Genomic DNA, 22,519 nt, shown 5'->3' with positions numbered 1-22,519 from the left:
CATAAGGTAGTTCTTCTGCCCATTTCCCTTTCTTAGATCCAAGCTTCTTCTTCAAATTGTTGATGAGGATCTTGTTGGATGATTCTGCCTGACCATTAGCCTGTGGGTGGACTGGTGTTGATGTTATCATCTTAATCCCCCAGTTGTCACAAAAGTTAGTAGTTCTGCCCCCAATAAATTGGGAACCATTATCACATATAATTTCAGAAGGAATACCAAATCTAGTTATAATATTTCTTTTAATGAAGGATATAACTTCGTTTTCTCTGACTTGGGCAAAAGCTTCAGCCTCTATCCACTTGGAGAAGTAATCAGTCATAGCTAGCATGAACACTTTTCCACCAGGTGCCTTAGGGAGCTTACCAACTATATCCATACCCCATCTCATAAATGGCCAAGAGGAGGATATAGGATGCAAAAATTCAGCTGGTTGATGAAGGATATTGTTGTGTCTCTGACAAGGATCACACTTCTTAGCATACTCCACAGCATCTCTTTTCATAGTTGGCCAATAGTATCCTGTCCTCGGGATCCTTGAGAATAATGCCCTGCCCCCAGTGTGGTTTCCACAATCTCGTTCATGGAAGTCTTTCAAAACTTCTTGGATTTCAGGATCCTCAATGCATCTTAAATATGGTCCTGCAAGAGATCGCTTATACAACATATTATTTAAAATTGTGAATTGAGATACCTTAATTTTGAAATCCCTAGGGTTTTCTCCTGTAGGAATCTCTCCATGTTGTAAGTATCTCATAATTGGGAGGATCCATGATCCTGATCCTGAATGAGATCGAGTATCCTCACTAGGGATAATTGCAGAATCTTCTCCTATTTCCATGGCCACATGATCCTCGATGGCAGGAGCCAAGATATGGATAATGGGGATACTTATATCCTCTGGGATCTTCAAAGATGATGCTAAATTAGCCAATGCATCAGCTTCTGTATTTTCTTCCCTTGGTACCTGTGTCAAACTAAAGGAAACAAAAGAGAGTGCCAATTCTTTGACTATCTCTAAATATTTGGTTAGTTTTTCACCTTTAACAGCATAGGATCCATTAAAGTGATTAGTGATTAACAATGAATCTACATGTACCTCAAGATACCTGATCCCCATTTGCTTAGCAATTTGCAAACCAGCAATCAAGGCTTCATACTCAGCCTCATTATTAGTGGTTTGGAACTCACAAGCTATAGAGTGGGGTATTATGTCCCCCTGTGGCGATTTTAGTAGTATTCAAAGCCCTGTGCCTTTGACATTTGAGGATCCATCAGTATAGAGTATCCAAGGATCCTTGGTCTCCTCTAGCTGCTGGACTTCTAACTCAGCTTCCTTTTGTAAGTCACTACTGAAATCAGCCACAAAGTCTGCTAATGCTTGGGATTTGATGGCTGTCCTAGGCTCATATCTTACATCATATGCACTAAGCTTCACTGCCCACTTAGCCATCCTTCCTGACATTTCAGGTTTTCTGAGAACATTCTTAATTGGAAAATTAGTTTTAACAATAATGACATGAGTTTCAAAATAATGTCTCAATTTAGTAGATGCCATAATTAAAGCAAGGATAAGTTTTTCTAGGTGTGAATACCTGGATTCGGCATCAAGTAAACTCTTACTTACATAATAGACAGGATGTTGTGTACCTTCGTGATCCTTAACAAGGACTGCACTTACTGCTTTTAAGGATACTGCAAGATATAAGGATAGCACATCTCCTTTTTCTGGTTTCATCAAGGCCGGTGCTGAGGATAGGTAATCCTTGAGAGCTTTTAAGGCATTTTCATGCTTCTCAGTCCACTCAAATTTCTTGTTCTTCCTTAGGATATCATAGAATTCCTTGCACTTCTCTGAGGATTTGGATATAAATCTATTCAAAGCTGCTATCCTGCCTGTTAGCCTCTGGACATCCTTAGCATTGGCAGGAGATTTGATATTCACTGTTAGGGGAGGATTTTCTAACAATTAGTGATCCTTACTTGTTATCCTAATAGTGATCCTTACTTCTGTGACAGATGGTGATCCTCAAAAGAGCTTCAGGATCAGGATCATGGATCACCCTAAGGATCCTCATACTAACGATTGGTTGTTTATGTTTTGTATTGTTTTGCAGGAGTAATAAGCTTGACTTGGTCTTGGCAACGTTACTATGGAATATTCCACGGGTATTTCGCACACGTTTGAATGGAAATGGACGTTGTAGAACGTGGGAGCATGGCACAAAAGTCGGACAGTTTGTTAGCTTAGTTAGCTTTTATTTTTAAAAGGGGTGACGAGCTATTTTTAGAACACTTAGCCATTTTTCAGCTACATACACTCTCGTACAACTGCACTCTCGAAGCTTTCAGCAAATACTTAACAGTTTTCACACACTTTTACACAATTAACCATAGTGATCCTTGTACCTAGCTCGTCACTATCCGAAGTTGTAAACATTTATTGATTTATTTGAGCTTGGTGATCGGTAGTTTCCATCACCCGAGGTTTTTTATGCCGGAGATCATTCATTGATCAAGGGCTTTTTCCTCGTATAAATCCTTGTGTTGTTTCTGCAATTTACATCGAAGTGATCCTTATTATTGTTCTTCATTTCAAGCATCATTCCCCGTAACTAAGAGTTTGGTTGCATTATCCTCATTAGATTTTTGACCAAAACAGTTTGGCGCCCACCGTGGGGCAATTGGTGCTTCATTCCTAAGAAGTTTTTCTGTTGGTGATCATTCCGGTTCATTGCATACAAGTACATGGCTTCATCATTGAAGAATACCTCTACTGCAATGTCTGCGGTCAATTCGTCTCAGGGCATTCCACCTTTGCCTCCACCACCTGTTGGATCTCAGAAAAATGCTGAGAAGAAACCAACTCCCATTTTCTCCAAACCTCCAACTTCTTCTGCTTCTTACACTCCCACTACTAATGACATGTTTACTTTGATTTTGCAGATGAAGGATCATATACAGCAACAGGATAAGACCAATGAAAGGATTCTCAAAGAAATCGGAGATCTCAAGAAACAAAAGAAAGCGGCAGAGGATCATTCCCCACTGGTGCCCAGATATTTGAATTTTGATACTCCGGTGATTACTTCTCAGCCATCAGTGGTTCCAGATGTTCAATATGTGGGTGGACCAAAAGGAGTGCACTACGGATCAGCAATAGTGACTCAGGCATCAGGTTCATATTTCCAGCCAGCAGGATCCTATCCTCAGCATATGGGATCCTTCATAAATTCAGGAGGATACTCAGGAGCGCAGCAGAATCAAGGATCTTCCTTTGTTCCAGGATCATCCCAGATTCAAGGATCTTCCTGTGTTCCAGGATCATCCCAGGTTCAAGGATCCTCCTTTGTTCCAGGATCATCCCAGGTTCAAGGATCCTCCTTTGTTCCAGGATCATCCCAGGTTCAAGGATCCTCCTTTGTTCCAGGATCGTCCCAGTTTCAGGGATCCTTCCAGATGCCAGGATCCTTGAGGAGTTTGCAAACAGGAAGTTCCGATGTCCATCAAGGAGATTTTATTCCGATGCAGACCATTGCTTCTACTGGCCCTTCGGTCATTCCAGAGTCCCAGCAATATGGATTCACATCCGGTGTTCCTAATTTAAACACGATGGGAGGTAACACTTTTAATAATTCTCTTACAACTAACCATGGATTCATGCAGGATACAGGTATCAACCATGCCATGGCCAGAGAGTTGCAAAAATTGAAGGATATGATATCAAGTGTTCCAGGAGTGGTCAAACCTATCCCGGAGATTGCAGATGGAAGCCATAAGATATCTCATTTTGCACCACCAATTTGTGATGCTGAGATACCCAAAAGGTTCCATGTGCCAACCATGAAGCTGTATGATGGTTCGACGGATCCTGAGGAACACATAGCACAATACAGGGAGAGGATGGAGATCAATCCAATTGCAGAAAGGTTAAAGGAAGCATGCCTATGCAAGGGATTCGGATCCACTCTTACTGGATCAGCTCTCAAATGGCTGCTAAGTCTTCCCCCTTACTCTATTACCTCATTTGCTAATCTAGTTAACTTATTCAATAATCAGTTTTCTTGTAGTAGAAAATTTGAACGATTAACTAGTGATCTATATAGGATAACCCAGGGTCATAATGAATCATTAAGTGATTACATTACCAAATTTAGTAAAGAATCCTTAGACATTCCCAACTTGGATATAGCCACGGCTGTTGAGGCCTTCAAAATGGGATTGCTTAGGGATTCATTGTTCTATGATGATCTTGTTATGACACCATGCAGGAACTTAGATGAGGTAAGAACCCGGGCACTCAGGTTCATCCGGCTAGAGGATGACAAGAGGATCCATGAGAGATTAGCAGGATCCTCAAAGCAAGAGAAACAAGGATCCTCGTTTAAGAATAACAAGTTCAGATCCTATAACAGATCTGATAACCAGAACGTGCATGTTGTTGATCAAGAAGAGGATGATGAGGATTATCCTCCAATTTCTGAATATTGTTTTTCCGTTGATAACAGTGAACTAATCCTTGCGATGCAGAACCTAGGTGATAAAGCCAGATGGCCTAGAAAAAATGACAGACCAGCTGCAACCAAAGATAAATCAAAGTGGTGTGCATACCATGAAGATTTTGGGCATCTAACAGAAGAATGCATTGCATTGAGAAAGGAAATTGGATACTTTTTGAGCAAGGGGCATCTAAAAGAATTGCTGGGTAGAAAAAAGTCAAGGACTCAGGATCCTGAAAGGATCCCTGAGAAAGCTCCGGCCCCTCCAGTAGATGCACAAGTAATAAACTTTATTTCTGGAGGATCAGACATCTGTGGTACATCCTTCTCAGCAGCTAAAAGGCATGCAAAGGAAACTAAAATGGATAATGGAGAAAGACCTGTTCGAACATCAAGTGTCTCTGAAGGAAAAGTCATAACCTTTGATGAGGACGATCGTGTTGATATCCAGGATCCTCATCACGATGGTTTAGTTATTACTCTTTTCATTTCTAACCATTTTGTCCGCATGATCCTTATTGACGGAGGAAGCTCAGTGAACATTATCCAGCTTGGGTATCCCTGAATCAGATATCATACCAAGATCCTCCGTGCTCGTGGGATTTAATGGCGAAACTAAGAATACCCTGGGGGACATTAAACTCCCAATATACATAGAAGGCCTACATTCTTATCAAAACTTTTGTGTTATTGATTGTTTATCTTGTTGTAATGTTATCCTTGGCAGGCCCTGGATACACGATATGAAGGCAGTCCCATCTACCTACCATCAATGTGTGAAGCTCCCTAGTCCTTGGGGAATAGTCAAGATTGATAGTGATCAACAGGAGGCTAAGAACTGCTACACTTCATCGATGAAACCAGCCTCGAAGTCAAGGGAGCAATAGCAATCAAAGTATCCTCCAAGGGATGTCTTGGAGGCAAGAGAGCAGGATGTGGTAGAAATCCTCATGGATCCTGATGATCCTGAATCCAAAATCTATATCGGATCAGGGATCCTTGGCAAAATGAAAGAAGATCTCTTATCCTTCCTCAAAAGAAGGAAGACTACCTTTGCATGGAAACACGAGGATATGACAGGTATATCTAAAGATATTATAACTCATAAACTTGGCATTGACAGGTCATTCAAACCAATCCATCAAAAAAGGAGGAAGTTTGCACCCGAAAGAAATGCCATTATCCAGGAAGAGGTAGAGAAATTGCTCCGGGCAGGTATGATTAGAGAGGTCAAGTATCCAAGATGGTTGGCCAATGTGGTTGTTGTTCAAAAGAAAAATTGAAAGTGGAGGGTATGTGTCGATTTCACAGATTTAAATAAGGCATGTCCCAAGGATCCTTTCCCATTACCCCACATTGACTCCATGGTGGATGCAACGGCGGGTCATGAACTGTTGACTTTTATGGATGCTTCATCTAGATTTCAACAAATTCAGATGGAACCATCTGATCAAGAGGATACGACTTTTACGACTCCAACCGGTATATATTGTTATATTGCTATGCCGTTTGGATTAAGGAATGCAGGTGCAACATATCAAAGGCTGGTGAATATGATGTTCAAGGATCAGATTGGACAAACTATGGAGGTTTACATAGATGATATGGTGGTAAAGTCCATAAAAGCTGAGGATCACCTAAGGGACTTGGAGGAAGCATTTGATATCCTTGACAGATATAACATGAAACTTAATCCTTCAAAGTGTCACTTTGGTGTTAAAGCGGGTAAATTCTTAGGATACATGGTGACCAAGAGAGGCATTGAAGCTAGTCCGGAGCAGATCAAAGCCTTAGTGAATATCAAATCTCCTACCAATGCTAAGGATGTCCAAAGGCTAACAGGCAGGATAGCAGCTTTGAACAGATTTATATCCAAATCCTTAGAGAAGTGCAAAGAATTCTATGATATCCTAAGGAAGAACAAGAAATTTGAGTGGACTGAGAAGCATGAAAATGCCTTAACAGCTCTCAAAGATTACCTATCCTCAGCCCCGGCCTTGATGAAACCAGAAAAAGGCGATGTGCTATCCTTGTATCTAGCAGTATCCTCAAAAGCAGTAAGTGCAGTCCTTGTTAAGGATCACGAAGGTACACAACATCCTGTCTATTATGTAAGTAAGAGTTTACTTGATGCCGAATCCAGGTATTCACACCTTGAAAAGCTTATTCTTGCATTAATTATGGCATCTACTAAGTTGAGACATTATTTTGAAACTCATGTTATTGTTGTTAAAACTAATTTTCCAATTAAGAATGTCCTCAGGAAACCAGAGATGTCAGGAAGGATGGCTAAGTGGGCAGTGAAGCTTAGTGCCTATGATATAAGATATGAGCCTAGGACAGCCATCAAATCCCAAGCATTGGCCGACTTTGTGGCTGATTTCAGTAGTGATTTACAAAAAGAAGCTGAGTTAGAAGTCCAGCAGCTAGAGGAGACCAAGGATCCTTGGATACTCTATACTGATGGATCCTCAAACGTCAAAGGCACAGGGCTTGGTATACTACTAAAATCGCCACAGGGGGACATAATACCCCACTCTATAGCTTGTGAGTTCCAAACCACTAATAATGAGGCCGAGTATGAAGCCTTAATTGCTGGTTTGCAAATTGCTAAGCATATGGGGATCAGGTACCTTGAGGTACATGTAGATTCATTATTAATTACAAATCACTTTAATGGATCCTATACTGTTAAAGGTGAAAAGCTAACCAAATATTTAGAGATAGTCAAAGAGTTGGCACTCTCTTTTGTTTCCTTTAGTTTGACATAGGTACCAAGGGAAGAAAATACAGAAGCTGATGTATTGGCTAACTTAGGATCATCCTTGAAGATCCCGGAGGATATAAGTATCCCCATTATCCATATCTTGGCTCCTGCCATCGAGGATCATATGGCCATGGAAATAGGGGAGGATTCTGCAATTATCCCTAGTGAGGATACTCAATCTTATTCAGGATCAGGATCATGGATCTCACCAATCATGAGATACTTACAACACGGAGAGATTCCTACGGGAGAAAATCCTAGGGCTTTCAAAATTAAGGTATCTCAATTCACAATCTTAAATAATATGTTGTATAAGCGATCTCTTGCAGGACCATATTTAAGATGCATTGAGGATCCTGAAGTCCAAGAAGTTTTAAAAGACTTCCATGAAGGAGATTGTGGAAACCACACTGGGGGCAGGGCGTTGTTCTCAAGGATCCTAAGGACAGGATACTACTGGCCAACTATGAAAAGGGATGCTGTGGAATATGCTAAGAAGTGTGATCCTTGTCAGAGACACAGCAATATCCTTCATCAGCCGGCTGAATTTCAACATCCTATATCCTCCTCTTGGCCATTTATGAGATGGGGCATGGATATAGTTGGTAAGCTCCCTAAGGCACCTGGTGGAAAAGTGTTCATGCTAGCCATGACTGATTACTTCTCCAAGTAGATAGAAGCTGAAGCTTTTGCCCAAGTCAGAGAAAAGGAAGTTATATCCTTCATTAAAAGAAATATTATAACTAGATTTGGTATCCCTTCTGAAATTATATGTGATAATGGTTCCCAATTTATTGGGGGCAGAACTACTAACTTTTGTGACAGCTAGGGGATTAAGATGATAACATCAACACCAGTCCACCCACAAGCTAATGGTCAAGCAGAATCATCCAACAAGATCATCATCAACAATTTGAAGAAGAAGCTTGGATCCAAGAAAGGGAAATGGGCAGAAGAATTACCTTATGTGCTTTGGGCTGATAGGACAACCCCTAAGAATGCTACTGGTCAAACACCATTCTCTTTGGTATTTGGGGCAGAATCAGTGATCCCAACAGAAATGGTGGTTCCAACTGCTAGAACAAGTACCCGTGATCCTGAGGAAAATGATGAGAACTTGGCTCAAGACCTGGATACTATTGAGGAAATCAGGGATCTGGCTAGGATAAGGATGGCTAGTTATCAACAAAGAATGGCTGGTGCTTACGACAAAAATGTTAGGATCAGGAAATTTCAGATTGGTGATATGGTATTAAGTAAAGCATTTCAGAATACCACCAATCCTGCTGATGGAAAATTGGCACCAAAGTGGGAAGGCCCTTATTTGATTGAAGCTGATGCAGGAAAGGGGGCATATAGATTGCTGACCATGGAAGGTGATTTGTTACCAAGAGCTTGGAATGCTGTCCATTTGAAGAAATATTTCATGTGAGCAGGATCCTCATGGCACAGATGATCCTTACATTTGGGGTATCCTGGAAGGATCCTTAAAGCATCAATGATCCTTACTATGGTAACGTCCTAATCTTGAACTAGTTCATTTCCTTATTTTCTCATATAAGGATAAGGATCATGTGTCCTTCATCCTTATCTCACATGATTTTGAGTTTTGAAAGTTCAGGTATCCTTAGCAAAGTGTTTATTATCTACACAAGCAATCCAGTTCCTTGGGTTTAACCCCAGTTATTTGGGCTTGACCCCAGTTCCGCCTGTAGCGCATGATGATCCTGGTATAGTTCAAGGCAGTGGGACCAGTACTCGCTTTAGGGGCTGATAATTCCATTGTACTGGCTATACCTAGGATCCTACGTATAATGGTAGACGTACCATACATCCGTTCCTAAGGTTTCTAACGTTTTCACGTTAGCTAAGTGTTTTGGTCAAAAAAACACACAAGGATGATGCAACCAAACTCTATGTAAACGGGGAATGATGCTTGGTTTGATGAAAAAGTAAAGGATCACTTTAGTATGAAATATGCAACTGACACAAGGATTTATACGAGGAAAAAGCCCTTGATCAATGAATGATCTCCGGCATAAAAAACCTCGGGTGATGGCAACTACCGATCACCAAACTTCAATATCACAAATAATGATTACAACTTCGGATGGTAACGAGCTGAGTACAAGGATCACTATAGTATTGTGTCTAAGCGTGTGAGGAATGTGTTGTGTGTCTTCCGAATGTGGAAGAGTGCTATATATACAAGTGTGAGTGGCCCTATTTTAGGTAAATAGACTAACTATCAGCTCATTACCCCTTTAGGAATAAAAGTAAATCTAGCCTAAATTATCGCCCTTAAATCATGCTGAGTTTCCATATCCTCTACAACGTTCATCTCTGATTAAGCATATGCCAAAGTTGTAAAGACGAGTCCCTTGATTACGTTGCTAAGAGCGGATCCTGCTAGACATTCCTGCAAGATAACATTAAATCCAATGAAAACAACTGTTAGCATGAGGATCCCTATGATGGTCCGTGATCCTGATCCTGGAACTCTTCTGAGGATCACTATCTGCCAAAGAAATAAGGATCACTGGTTAGGATCACATGTAAGGATCATATGTCATAAAAATCCAGCCCTAACACTAAGGTTTTGGCATTGTCATGTCACTAAGTTTGGATAGTCGCCAGTTAGGGCCATACTCCAGTTTACATACAATCCTTGGGCTTGTCCCCAGTTATCCTTGGGCTTGTCCCCAGTTATCCTTGGGCTTGTCCCCAGTTGCTAACTCTTATCTTATATTGGCTTAGTCCCAAGTTATGCTCTATTTCAGGTCCTTGAAGTTAAACAACTAGGGATCCTTGATCCTTACTTCTCCCTAAGATTTATCTTATAGTTATCCTGATTATGGTTAGGATCCTGACTTGGATCCTCAGGTATGATCCTTAACTATTTCAATTCTATTCGTTGATTATTTGAATAACCCTTATACTTTGACAACTGAACTTATGATCCTTAAAACATATACTACTTTTTGAGATTTTTCAACTATAGGATATTTGATCATGGATCATATCCTAAATGTTTTCAATCTGACTTATTCAAAATTGCTTATTTAATAAGTGTACATCAAAACAATTGAGAATTAAAGGAACCAAAAGGATAATAACACAAGATAAGCGACAAAAGATTAAGATTTTATTTATTAACAAAAAGACTAACCCTTCAAAGGTTGTCAAAATTACCTACCCCGAGCATCTACCAGCAATACGTGGCCCGTCCGCTGGGGTAGGTAAAGGGTGTCCATGATAATAGGTTCAAAGTAGTGCAGGAATATAAAGGCGGTAGGATCACAATGGCTTCATCCCCCAAACAGAGGATCCCTCCACCATTTGCAATCCTACCTATTGTCTGAAGGATCCTAGATCCTTAATCCTAAAAACTATTGTTCAGTACAAACCATTAAATTGTTCAACAAACTACCATCAAACAAAAAAATTGGGCTCCGGCTATGTCTAGAAGTTTCCATCATCGCCCAATCATGCAGTCTAGACCTTCGCTGCATCACCACCTCCGGCTCCACTTGCTTCACCACCTTCACCCTTGCCTCCAGCCTCAATGGTCAGGATCTCTTCAGCCTTGCCTTCCAACCCTCCACATCCCAGGTGCTCTTGTCAAAAGCAGGATCCTGAGCTTCCAGGGCCATTTGCAGCTTGGTTTTGTACATTGCTATAGCGGCGGAGACCTTGGCATCCTCGGTGATCTCATGCCTCTCGTAGTCAAAGTTGATCAACACCTTGGCCATCTCGTTTCTGGCATTCTGGAGATCCTTCTGAAGATCAGCAATCTTGAGGTCCTTTAGCAGTGCAACCTGTTGAAGATCAGCAATCTTACTATCCTGATCCTCAACGTGGCCAACGTAGTTCTCAATCTCAGCGAATTTCTGCAAAGAAGACAAAGGATAAGGTCAGAACCAAGTGATCCTCATATCAGCAGGATATATCAGCAGGATATAGGAGCAGGGACAGTGATCCTTACCTCACTGAAGTAGTCAAGGAATTGTTGGCGGATCAAGGGGAGACCTTGCAGATCCTCAGCTTCAGAGGCTTTTCTCTTCTTGCCTCCCTTTCCTTTGAGGGGTTCCTTGGGGACCGAGGCTGTCGGGCTGGTAGGAGCTTTTCTCTTGGAGGATCTGACGGTGGTGAGATCGGTGACACTGAACTTTGAAGCAGACTTGGTGGATTTTCCAGCACCTACACAACCAAAACAAGATAAGTATCTTAATTTCACTTGTATTTCGTTATTTATTTGAATTTTTAAGCAAAGATACTTACTTGACATCGTGACAGAACCTGAGGATACTTCCTGAGAATCTTGGGTGGTTGTCTTGAAAGATCTTGTTTCAGGATCAAGCCTCTTGAATGCGGCGAGTCTCTCTTTAGCAGCAGGAGTCAGTCTAAGATGTGAAACGGAGATAGCTGCACAACAAGAAAGCAAAAGAATGTCAGTGATTCTTATATTAAAGGATAAGTTCTCTGGCGATCCTTCTCAGGATCCTCCATCCTACCATGGGTAGCCCACTTCTTTGGTAGATCCTTCCCGTCAGGAATAGAATCTCTCTTGACAAAAAAGAAACGCCGCTTCCAGTTGGTATCATTTTTGGTAGCTTTGAAGATCGGGTGTTCCTCACCAGGTTTACGTTTGAACAGATAACGATGGGAACCAAAGATAGTGAGATCATACAATTCTCCCAGTTCTGCCATGCCTAAGTCTATCCCCTCCTGCTCGATGATCCTTTCAAGGGTATACAAAACCCTCCAGATCATCGCCATGGCTTGGATATAAGATATGCCGGTTAGGGAAAAGAAAGATTGGGTGAAAGCTGGAAAGGGATATGTGTAGCCTATGGTGAACGGGGTAACAGGAAATGCAACCCAGTTATCGGAAATATGATCACTGAGGGCGTTGGGATCAAACGATTTAAACACAGTGTTCGCCGGGAAGCAGTAGCGGATCCTATCAATTTGCGGATCGGAGAAGCAAGATCGTTCTTTTATGGAATCTTCGATGATTCCCTGGCTCTTTAGCGGGCTGTTCTTCGTGTGATCCTTAGATGGGGAGTTTCGAAGCAACATTTTGACAGAATAATGAAAAGAGAAGGAAAACAGAGCAAAAGAAGGAAGAAGATGAATACCTGTTTATCTTCGGAATGCAGTTATAAAGGGAGTAACTCTGGAATTTAAATGCATACGATCCTATCTATATCTCCTATTTATAATCATGATTCTGCAGGGATGTCACTTCTGTGACGTCATAGTTGCAACGGATAGTTCTACATCAACGGGTATATATCCGTTAGTTAGTTACGGATAAGATCAAGAAAACATAACTCGTTCATTTTACATATTACTCCTTATATTTTGGGGGCAATTGTTAGGGGAGGATTTTCTAACAATTAGTGATCCTTACTTGTTATCCTAATAGTGATCCTTACTTCTGTGACAGATGGTGATCCTCAGAAGAGCTTCAGGATCAGGATCATGGATCACCCTAAGGATCCTCATACTAATGATTGGTTGTTTATGTTTCGTATTGTTTTGCAGGAGTAATAAGCTTGACTTGGTCTTGGCAACGTTACTATGGAATATTCCACGGGTATTTCGCACACGTTTGAATGGAAATGGACGTTGCGGAGAACGTGGGAGCATGGCACAAAAGTCGGACAGTTTGTTAGCTTAGTTAGCTTTTATTTTTAAAAGGGGTGACGAGCTATTTTTAGAACACTTAGCCATTTTTCAGCTACATACACTCTCGTACAACTGCACTCTCGAAGCTTTCAGCAAATACTTAACAGTTTTCACACACTTTTACACAATTAACCATAGTGATCCTTGTACCTAGCTCGTCACTATCCGAAGTTGTAAACATTTATTGATTTATTTGAGCTTGGTGATCGGTAGTTTCCATCACCCGAGGTTTTTTATGCCGGAGATCATTCATTGATCAAGGGCTTTTTCCTCGTATAAATCCTTGTGTTGTTTCTGCAATTTACATCGAAGTGATCCTTATTATTGTTCTTCATTTCAAGCATCATTCCCCGTAACTAAGAGTTTGGTTGCATTATCCTCATTAGATTTTTGACCAAAACATTCACTAAGGCTTTGATTTGTTCTGGACTAGCTTCAATGCCTCTCTTGGTCACCATGTATCCTAAGAATTTACCTGCTTTAACACCAAAGTGACATTTTGAAGGATTAAGTTTCATGTTATATTTGTCAAGGATATCGAATGCTTCCTCCAAGTCCCTTAGGTGATCCTCAGCTTTTACGGATTTTACCACCATATCGTCTATGTAAACTTCCATAGTTTGTCCAATCTGATCCTTGAACATCATATTCACCAGCCTTTGATAAGTTGCACCTGCATTCCTTAGTCCAAATGGCATAGCAATATAACAATATATACCGGTTGGAGTCATAAAGGCCGTATCCTCTTGATCAGATGGTTCCATTTGAATTTGTTGAAATCCAGATGAAGCATCCATAAAAGTTAACAGTTCATGACCCGCCGTTGCATCCACCATGGAGTCAATGTGGGGTAATGGGAAAGGATCCTTGGGACATGCCTTATTTAAATCTGTAAAATCGACACATACCCTCCACTTTCCATTTTTCTTTTGAACAACAACCACATTGGCCAACCATCTTGGATACTTGACCTCTCTAATCATACCTGCTCGGAGCAATTTCTCTACCTCTTCCTGGATAATGGCATTTCTTTCCGGTGCAAATTTCCTTCTTTTTTGATGGATTGGTTTGAATGACCTTTCAATGCCAAGTTTATGAGTGATAATATCCTTAGATATACCTGTCATATCCTCATGTTTCCATGCAAAAAGTAGTTCTTCTCCTTTTGAGGAAGGATATGAGGTCTTCCTTCATTTTGCCAAGGATCCCTGATCCGATGTAAACTTTGGATTCAGGATCATCAGGATCCATAAGGATCTCTACTACATCCTGCTCTCTTGTCTCCAAGACATCCCTTGGAGGATACTTTGATTGCTATTGCTCCCTTGACTTCGAGGCTGGTTTCATCGATGAAGTGTAACAGTTCTTAGCTTCCTGCTGATCACTATCAATCTTCACTATTCCCCAGGGGCTAGGGAGCTTCACACATTGATGGTAGGTGGATGGGACTGCCTTCATATCGTGTATCCAGGGCCTGCCAAGGATAACATTACAACAAGATAAACAGTCAATAACACAAAATTTTTGATAATTATGTAATCCTTCAACATAAATTGGGAGTTTGATGTCCCCCAGAGTATTCTTAGTCTCGCCACTGAATCCCACGAGCACAGAGGATCTCGGTATGATATCTGATTCTGGGATAACCATCTTCTTTAGAACATCAAGCTGGATAATGTTCACTGAACTTCCTCCGTCTATAAGGATCCTGCGGACAAAATGGTTAGAAATAAAAAGAGTGATAACCAAACCATCGTGATGAGGATCCTGGATATCAACACGATCATCCTCATCAAAGGTTATGACTTTCCCTTCGGAGACACTGGATGTTCGGACAGGCCTGTCTCCATTATCCATCTTGGTTTCCTTTGCATGTCTTTTAGCTGCCGAGAAGGATGTGCCACAAATGTCTGATCCTCTAGAAATAAAGTTTATTACTTGTGCATCTGCTGGAGGGGCTGGAGCTTTCTCAGGGATCCTTTCAGGATCCTGAGTCCTTGACTTTTTTCTACCCAATAATTCTTTTAGGTGCCCCTTGCTCAATAAGTATCCAATTTCTTTTCTCAATGCAATGCATTCTTCTGTTAGATGCCCAAAATCTTCATGGTATGCACACCACTTTGATTTATCTTTAGTTGCAGTTGGTCTGTCATTTTTTCTGGGCCATCTAGCTTTATCACCTAAATTTTGCATCGCAAGGATTAGTTCATTGTTATCAACAGAAAAACAATATTCAGAAATTGGAGGATAATCCTCATCATCCTCTTCTTGATCAACAGCATGCACGTTCTGGTTGTCAGACTTGTTATAGGATCTGAACTTGTTGTTCTTGAATGAGGATCCTTGCTTCTCTTGTTTTGAGGATCCTGCTAATCTCTCCTGGATCCTTTTGTCATCCTGTAGCCGGATGAACCTGAGTGCCCGGGTTCTTACCTCATCTAGGTTCCTGCATGGTGTCATAACAAGATCATCATAGAACAATGAATCCCTAAGTAATCCCATTTTAAAGGCCTCAACAGCCGTGGCTATATCCAGGTTGGGAATGTCTAAGGATTCTTTACTAAATTTGGTAATGTAATCCCTTAATGATTCATTATGACCCTGGGTTATCCTATATAAGTCACTAGTTAAGCGTTCAAATTTTCTACTACAAGAAAACTTACTATTAAATAGGTTAACTAGGTTAGCAAATGAGGTAATAGAGTAGGGGGAAGACTTAGCAGCCATTTGAGAGCTGATCCAGTAAGAGTGGATCCAAATCCTTTACACAGACATGCTTCCTTTAACCTTTCTGGGATTGGATTAATCTCCATCCTCTCCCTGTATTGTGCTACGTGTTCTTCAGGATCCGTTGAACCATCATATAACTTCATGGTTGGCACGTGGAACCTCTTGGGTATCTCAGCATCACAGATTGGTGGTGCAAAACGAGATATCTTATGGATCCCATCTGCCATTTCCGGGATAGGTTTGACCACTCCTGGAACACTTGATATCATATCCTTTAACTTTTGCAATTCTCTGGCCATGGCATGGTTGATACTTGTATCCTGCATGAATCCATGGTTAGTGGTAAGAGAATTATTGAAAGTGTTACCTCCCACCGGGTTCGAATTAGGAACACCGGATGTGAACCCATATTGTTGAGACTCTGGGATGATCGAAGGACCAGTAGAAGCAATGGTCTGCATCGGAATAAAATCTCCCTGATGGACATCTGAACTTCCTGTTTGCAAACTCCTTAAGGATCCCGGCATCTGGAAGGATCCTTGAAACTGGGATGATCCTGGAACAAAGGAGAATCCTTGAACCTGGGATGATCCTCGTACAAAGGAGGATCCTTGAACCTGGGATGATCCTGGAACAAAGGAGGATCCTTGAACCTGGGATGATCCTGGAACAAAGGAGGATCCTTGAACCTGGGATAATCCTGGAACGAAGGAGGATCCTTGAACCTGGGATGATCCTGGAAACAGCCAGAACCCCTGAATCTGCTGTGCTCCTGAGTATCCTCCTGAACTCGTGAAGGATCCCATATGCTGAGCATAGGATCCTGTCGGCTGGAAATATGAACCTGATGCCTGAGTCATTGTTGTTGAACCGTAGTGCACTCCTTTTGGTCCTCCCACGTATTGCACATCTGGAGCCACTGAAGGCTGAGAAGTTATCACCGGAGTATCAAAATTCAAAGATCTGGGCACCAGTGGGGAATGATCCTCTGCCGATTTCTTTTGTTTCTTGAGATCTCCGATTTCTTTGAGAATCCTTTCGTTGGTCTTATCCTGCTGCTGTATATGTTACTTCATCTGCAAAATCAAAGTAAACATGTCACCAGTAGTAGGAGTATAAGAAGCAGAAGAAGTTGGAGGTTTTGAGAAAATGGGAGTTGGTTTCTTCTCAGCATTTTTCTGAGATCCAGCAGGTGGTGGAGGCAAAGGTGGAATGCTCTGAGATGAATTGACCGCAGATATTGCAGTAGAAGTATTCTTTGATGATGAAGCCATATACTTGAATGCAATGAACCGGAATGATCACAAACAGAAAAACTTCCTAGGAATGAAGCACCAATTGCCCCACGGTGGGCGCCAAACTGTTTTGGTCAAAAATCTGATGAGGATAATGTAACCAAACTCTTAGTTACGGAGTATGATGCTTGAAATGAGGTACAATGATAAGGATCACTTAGACGTAATTTGCACAATTGACACAAAGATTTATACGAGGAAAAAGCCCTTGATCAACGAATGATCTCCGGCATAAAAAACCTCAGGTGATGGAAACTACCGATCACCAAATTCCAATTAACCAACAAATGTTTACAACTCCGGATAGTAACGAGCTAGGTACAAGGATCACTATGGAATATCGTGCAAGAATGTGTGAAAACTGTTAAGTGTTCTGCTGTATGCTTGAGAGTGCAATTGTACGAGTGAGTGTAGCTGAAATTAGCCATGTGTTCTAACTACTAGCTCGTTACCCCTTTAAAAATAGAAGTTAACTATGCTAACAAACTATCCGAAATTCGTGCCATGCTCCCACGTTCTCCACAACGTCCCTTCTCAGTCAAATGTGTGCGAATTAGCCGTGGAATATTCCATAGTAACGTTGCTAAGACCAGGTCCAAGTTGTAACTCCTGCAAAACAATACGAAATCAAAGAGAACAATTGTTAGTATAAGGATCCTCAGGGTGATCCATGATCCTGATCCTAAAGCACTTCTGAGGATCACTATCTGTCACAGAAGTAAGGATCACTAATAGGATAACAAGTGAGGATCACGGGCTAATAGAAAATCCTCCCTTAACAGTAACATACAACATCAACCAGCTGAACCACTATATCCTGTAGCGTCCCCTTGGCCGTTCATGAAATGGGGGATGGATATAGTAGGGAAGTTACCAAAAGCTCCGGGAGGAAAAGTCTTTATGCTAGCAATGATGGATTATTTCTCTAAGTGGGTTGAAGCCGAAGCATTTGTCCAAGTTAGAGACCAAGAAGTAGTATCCTTCATAAAGAGGAATATCCTGGCCAGGTTTGGGGTACCAGCTGAAATCATTTGTGATAATGGGTCCCAGTTTATAAGCAAGAGGACTACTGACTTTTGCAAGAGTTGGGGAATCAAAATGATTACGTCTACTCCGGTGCATCCTCAAGCGAATGGACAAGCAGAATCCTCAAACAAGATAATTGTCAACAACTTGAAGAAAAGATTAGGGGCCAAGAAAGGAAGATGGGCAGAAGAATTACCCTTTGTTTTGTGGGCTGATAGAACGACAGTAAAAAATGCAACTGGTCAAACCCCGTTTTCCTTAGTATTTGGAGCAGAAGCAGTGATCCCGACAGAAATGGTGATACCCACAGCAAGATCCAACCTCCGGAATCCTGAGCAGAATACTGAAGTCCTATGCCAGGAGCTGGATACTATTGATGAGACAAGAAATGCAGCACGACTAAGAATGGCGGCATATCAACAAAGGATATCCAGAACATACAACAAGAATATAAGGATTAGAAGGTTCAAAGTTGGAGATTGGGTGTTAAGAAAAGCTTTTCAGAATACTACCAATCCTGCCAATGGAGAATTAGCTCCAAAGTGGGAAGGACCCTATGAGATTGAATCAGAATCAGGGAAAGGAGCATACCAGCTTAAGAATTTGGAGGGGGATATACTACCAAGATCCTGGAATGCTATACATCTCAAAGCCTATTTCAAGTGAGTTTAGAATTTAATTTCTATCTCAAGATGGTATGAATTCTGTCTCTTTTAAATATAATTTATTTTATTTGAACCCAATACTAACTTAAGCATCGGAGGGGTGTTAGCCAAGCTAAAACCCACCTTAGTTTAAGGTTGTTTTGCAGAATGTGCTTCGGGATATAGCTCTAGGATATACACGCAGGATACTTCGAAAGATTAGAGGATTGGCCCCCTCTCTCACGTTTAAGGGATCCTGATCCCTTCACAGGTTTAAAGGTATTCACCTTTCTCACGAATTGGGTTTAAACCCCCCGCCTGGAGCGCAAGTTATCCAGGGATAGTTCAAGGTGGCGGGACCAGTTCATGTAAAAGTGGCTGACAATTTCGTTACTGTTGGCTATACCCTGGATCCTTAAGGTATATGAGGATTGATCACCCTCTCTCGCGAAAGAGTATTTTCATACTCTCTAAGGTTTAAAGGTTTTCACCTTTCTAAGTCTTGGAGTTTATACACTCCCGCCTGTAGCGCACGAAAACAAGAGTGTTTTCACACTCTTCTAAGGTTTGAAGGTTTTCACCTTTCTAAGTTTTGGGGTTTCCACACTCCCGCCTGTAGCGCACGAAAATTTAGGATTTTCCCCAGGATACTAAGGGTTTATCCCCAGTACAGTAAGGGTTTATCCCTAGTAAAACTAAAGTTTTTAACAAGATTACAAAGATATGACAAGCTGTGATTACACACGTTCTTTGTGGATAAGAAGCTAGGAAGTTTAATCACTAAGTGAAGAAATACTCAAGTATGTCATGCACTGATGCAATATCCTGCACAAACAGGGGACATCCATGCCGGGGACATTGCAAAGGATTCAAAGGTTGAGGTTGGAAATTATTGCCTAAGTGTTTCTGGTATGATTTATTATTCTTCAAGTCTCGAAAACCTTATCTAAATGATCTAAGTTTTCTAAAAAGTCATATTCAACCAAGTTTTATCTAACATTCAGAAGACATTTCATCAGTATCCTGACCAGGATATTTGATCAGGATATTCAAAACATACCTTTCAAAATAAAAACATAATAAATAAGACTAAAAGGTCAGTTTATTATTATTAGTCCAAAAGATTGTATTCTTGGTTTCGTCTCAAAAAGAGACCCATTCACCAAGAACACAATTAAGTTTTTAAAGCATATTTACATAAACAGTTGAAGGCTTCGTCCTGAAAACACAGGATCCCTCCACCTTCAACTGTCAAACTATTCTACTTGCAGGAAATTAAAATTGTTCTAAGTGCAGGATGGCCAAATGATTTAGACCCTACAAAATACAGGTACCATTAAAGACAAACTAACCAGGATACAGGTTCAGTATATGTGTACGGGATACAGGATCTGGATACTTACCTTATTAGGGAAGGAGATCATGGGCTCGATGGATTCCATGAAGCCAAGGTCACCATAAGAGAAACCTTCGGCAGCAGCAGCAGAGGGCTTAGAGCTGATGGCAACATATGGCTCCTTTTTCACCAAGGCAGGCTTAGAAAAGCTGTCGAGCTCCTCTAGATCAAAAGTAGCAGGGTCCTTGATGGAATCTGCGTAAAAGGGAGTAATTCTAATTTCATTACATGATAGTATTCTGAAGTAACCAAACCTATGTAGGAATATTTAACAGATATCCTTACCAGACATGTTGGAATAACTAAAAAAAATATATCCGTTGGAATCAGGATATCCAACAGTTATATTTTTGGGGACAATTGTTATGGGTGAAATCCTGAGCCCATATCCTGACTTTGCATCTTGATTTTTTATTAGTTGTATATGATCAGGATATCAGATCAGGATACCGTATCAGGATACCGTATCAGGATATCGGGCCAGGATATTGGTAATATCCTGAGGCAGTATTCTGACTATTACTAACGATTGGCTTGTAAAACGTTGGTTGCAAGGTACCAACGTTAAAAGACTTGATCTACCTGAAGATTCACTCAAGGTGGTTGAAAAATGGACATTGATGGTGGAAGAATGGGTCTTGTAACGGTCAGAATAGAAGAAAAGCATATTCCGCGAGAATATCAGATGTTGGTCAACCTTATTGACATTGTAACGGTTATATGAGCTGAAGACCCGGTTTTATAGTCAATAAGCACGTGGAAAACGAGTAGAAGCAGCCCCCAACGTTCAGAATGGAATATTCCAAAGTATCCCGGAATAATAGGATAGTTTGTTAGTTTCTTTTACTATAAAAGGGATTGATCGGATCATAGGTAGACACAACTTTTTCCACATACACTCATTCACACACTTTGCTCTCTAGTCTCTAGCAATCATTACACACGAACACTTGTAATCAAATCTCATTGTAACACTTAGTTGATCCGTATCATATCCTGCATTGTATCCTGAAGTTTGAAGCAATAAGAAGAACAAGGCAACTGCGATTGTCAGCTCCCGAGGTTTTATGCCGGCGATCTAGATTGATCAAGGGCTTTCCTCGTACATCACGTGTCAACCTTTACTTTTCTGCTCATTGTTTGATTACATATACAGCTCTATATCCTGAGCCGTATCCAGAATACTGTTTTTCTAAACAACTTAACCAACATATTTTCAACACACTTTTTAGCACACTACCTCACTTAACTAATTTGATCACTTAATTGCTTCGGTAATTTTTGACCAAAACAGTTACTGTGCCTTTGACATGCATCACATCTTCGAGCATATTCTGTAGCATCTTTCCTCATCGTTGGCCAATAGTATCCTGTTCTCAACACCTTTGAGAATAACGACCTGCCCCCAGTATGGTTACCACAATCCCCATCATGTATATCCTGAAGTGCTTCTTTAGTTTTGGGATCCTCCAAGCACCTTAGATATGGTCCTGCAAGAGATTTCTTATACAAGACATTATTTATAATGGTGAATCGTGATACCTTCATCCTGAATGCCTTATGATTTTCGTCTTTAGGGATGTGTCCTTCCTTGAGATATCATATGATTGGAGCCGTCCAGGATTTAGGATCCTCCTCAGGATATTCAGCAACAAGATCCTGGATACTTATTACTTCTTTATCCTGAGGATTCGTTGCAGGATACAAGATATGTAGTATTGGTATTTGGGTTCCTTCCGGTATCCTGACTGATGATCCCAGGTTTGCTAAGGCATCTGCTTCAGCATTATCTTCCCTTGGTACATGTTCAAGTGTAAAAACATCAAAAATATACTGCTAATTTTTTGAGAATATCGAGGTATTCGACTAATTTCTCACCCTTAACTGCATAGGATCCATTAAAATGATTAGTAATTAACAAGGAGTCAACATATACTTGCAAATTCTTGATATTCATATTTTTAGCTAGTTCTAATCCTGCAATTAAAGCCTCATATTCTACTTCGTTATTGGTAGCAGGAAATTCACACCTAATAGCCTGGGGTAATATGTCCCCCTGTGGCGATTTTAGTAGTATTCCCAGTCCTACTCCTCTAACATTAGATGCTTCATCAGTGTACAATGTCCAGGATCCTGAGGATTCTCCTAATTGTTGGACTTCTAGGTCTACCTCATCCTGAATGTCACTACTGAAATCAGCCACAAAGTCGGCTAGAGCCTGCGATTTTATGCATTCCTAGGTTCATATACTAAGTCATAAGCACTCAACTTCACTGACCACTTAGCCATCCTACCGGTCATCTCTGGTTTCCTAAGCACAGTTTTAACAGGATAATTAGTTTTAACATGAATCCTATGTGTCTCAAAGTAATGTCTAAGCTTCGTTGATGCCATAACTAGAGCCAATATTAACTTTTCTAAATGAGAATATCTAGTTTCAGCATCTAATAAACTTTTGCTAACATAATAAA

Source organism: Helianthus annuus, chromosome 15 (assembly GCF_002127325.2).
Source record: "Helianthus annuus cultivar XRQ/B chromosome 15, HanXRQr2.0-SUNRISE, whole genome shotgun sequence".
In the NCBI taxonomy this organism is placed as follows: Eukaryota; Viridiplantae; Streptophyta; class Magnoliopsida; order Asterales; family Asteraceae; genus Helianthus; species Helianthus annuus.
The sequence above is the reverse complement of the archived record's forward strand: the minus strand, read 5'-3'. Positions refer to the sequence as shown.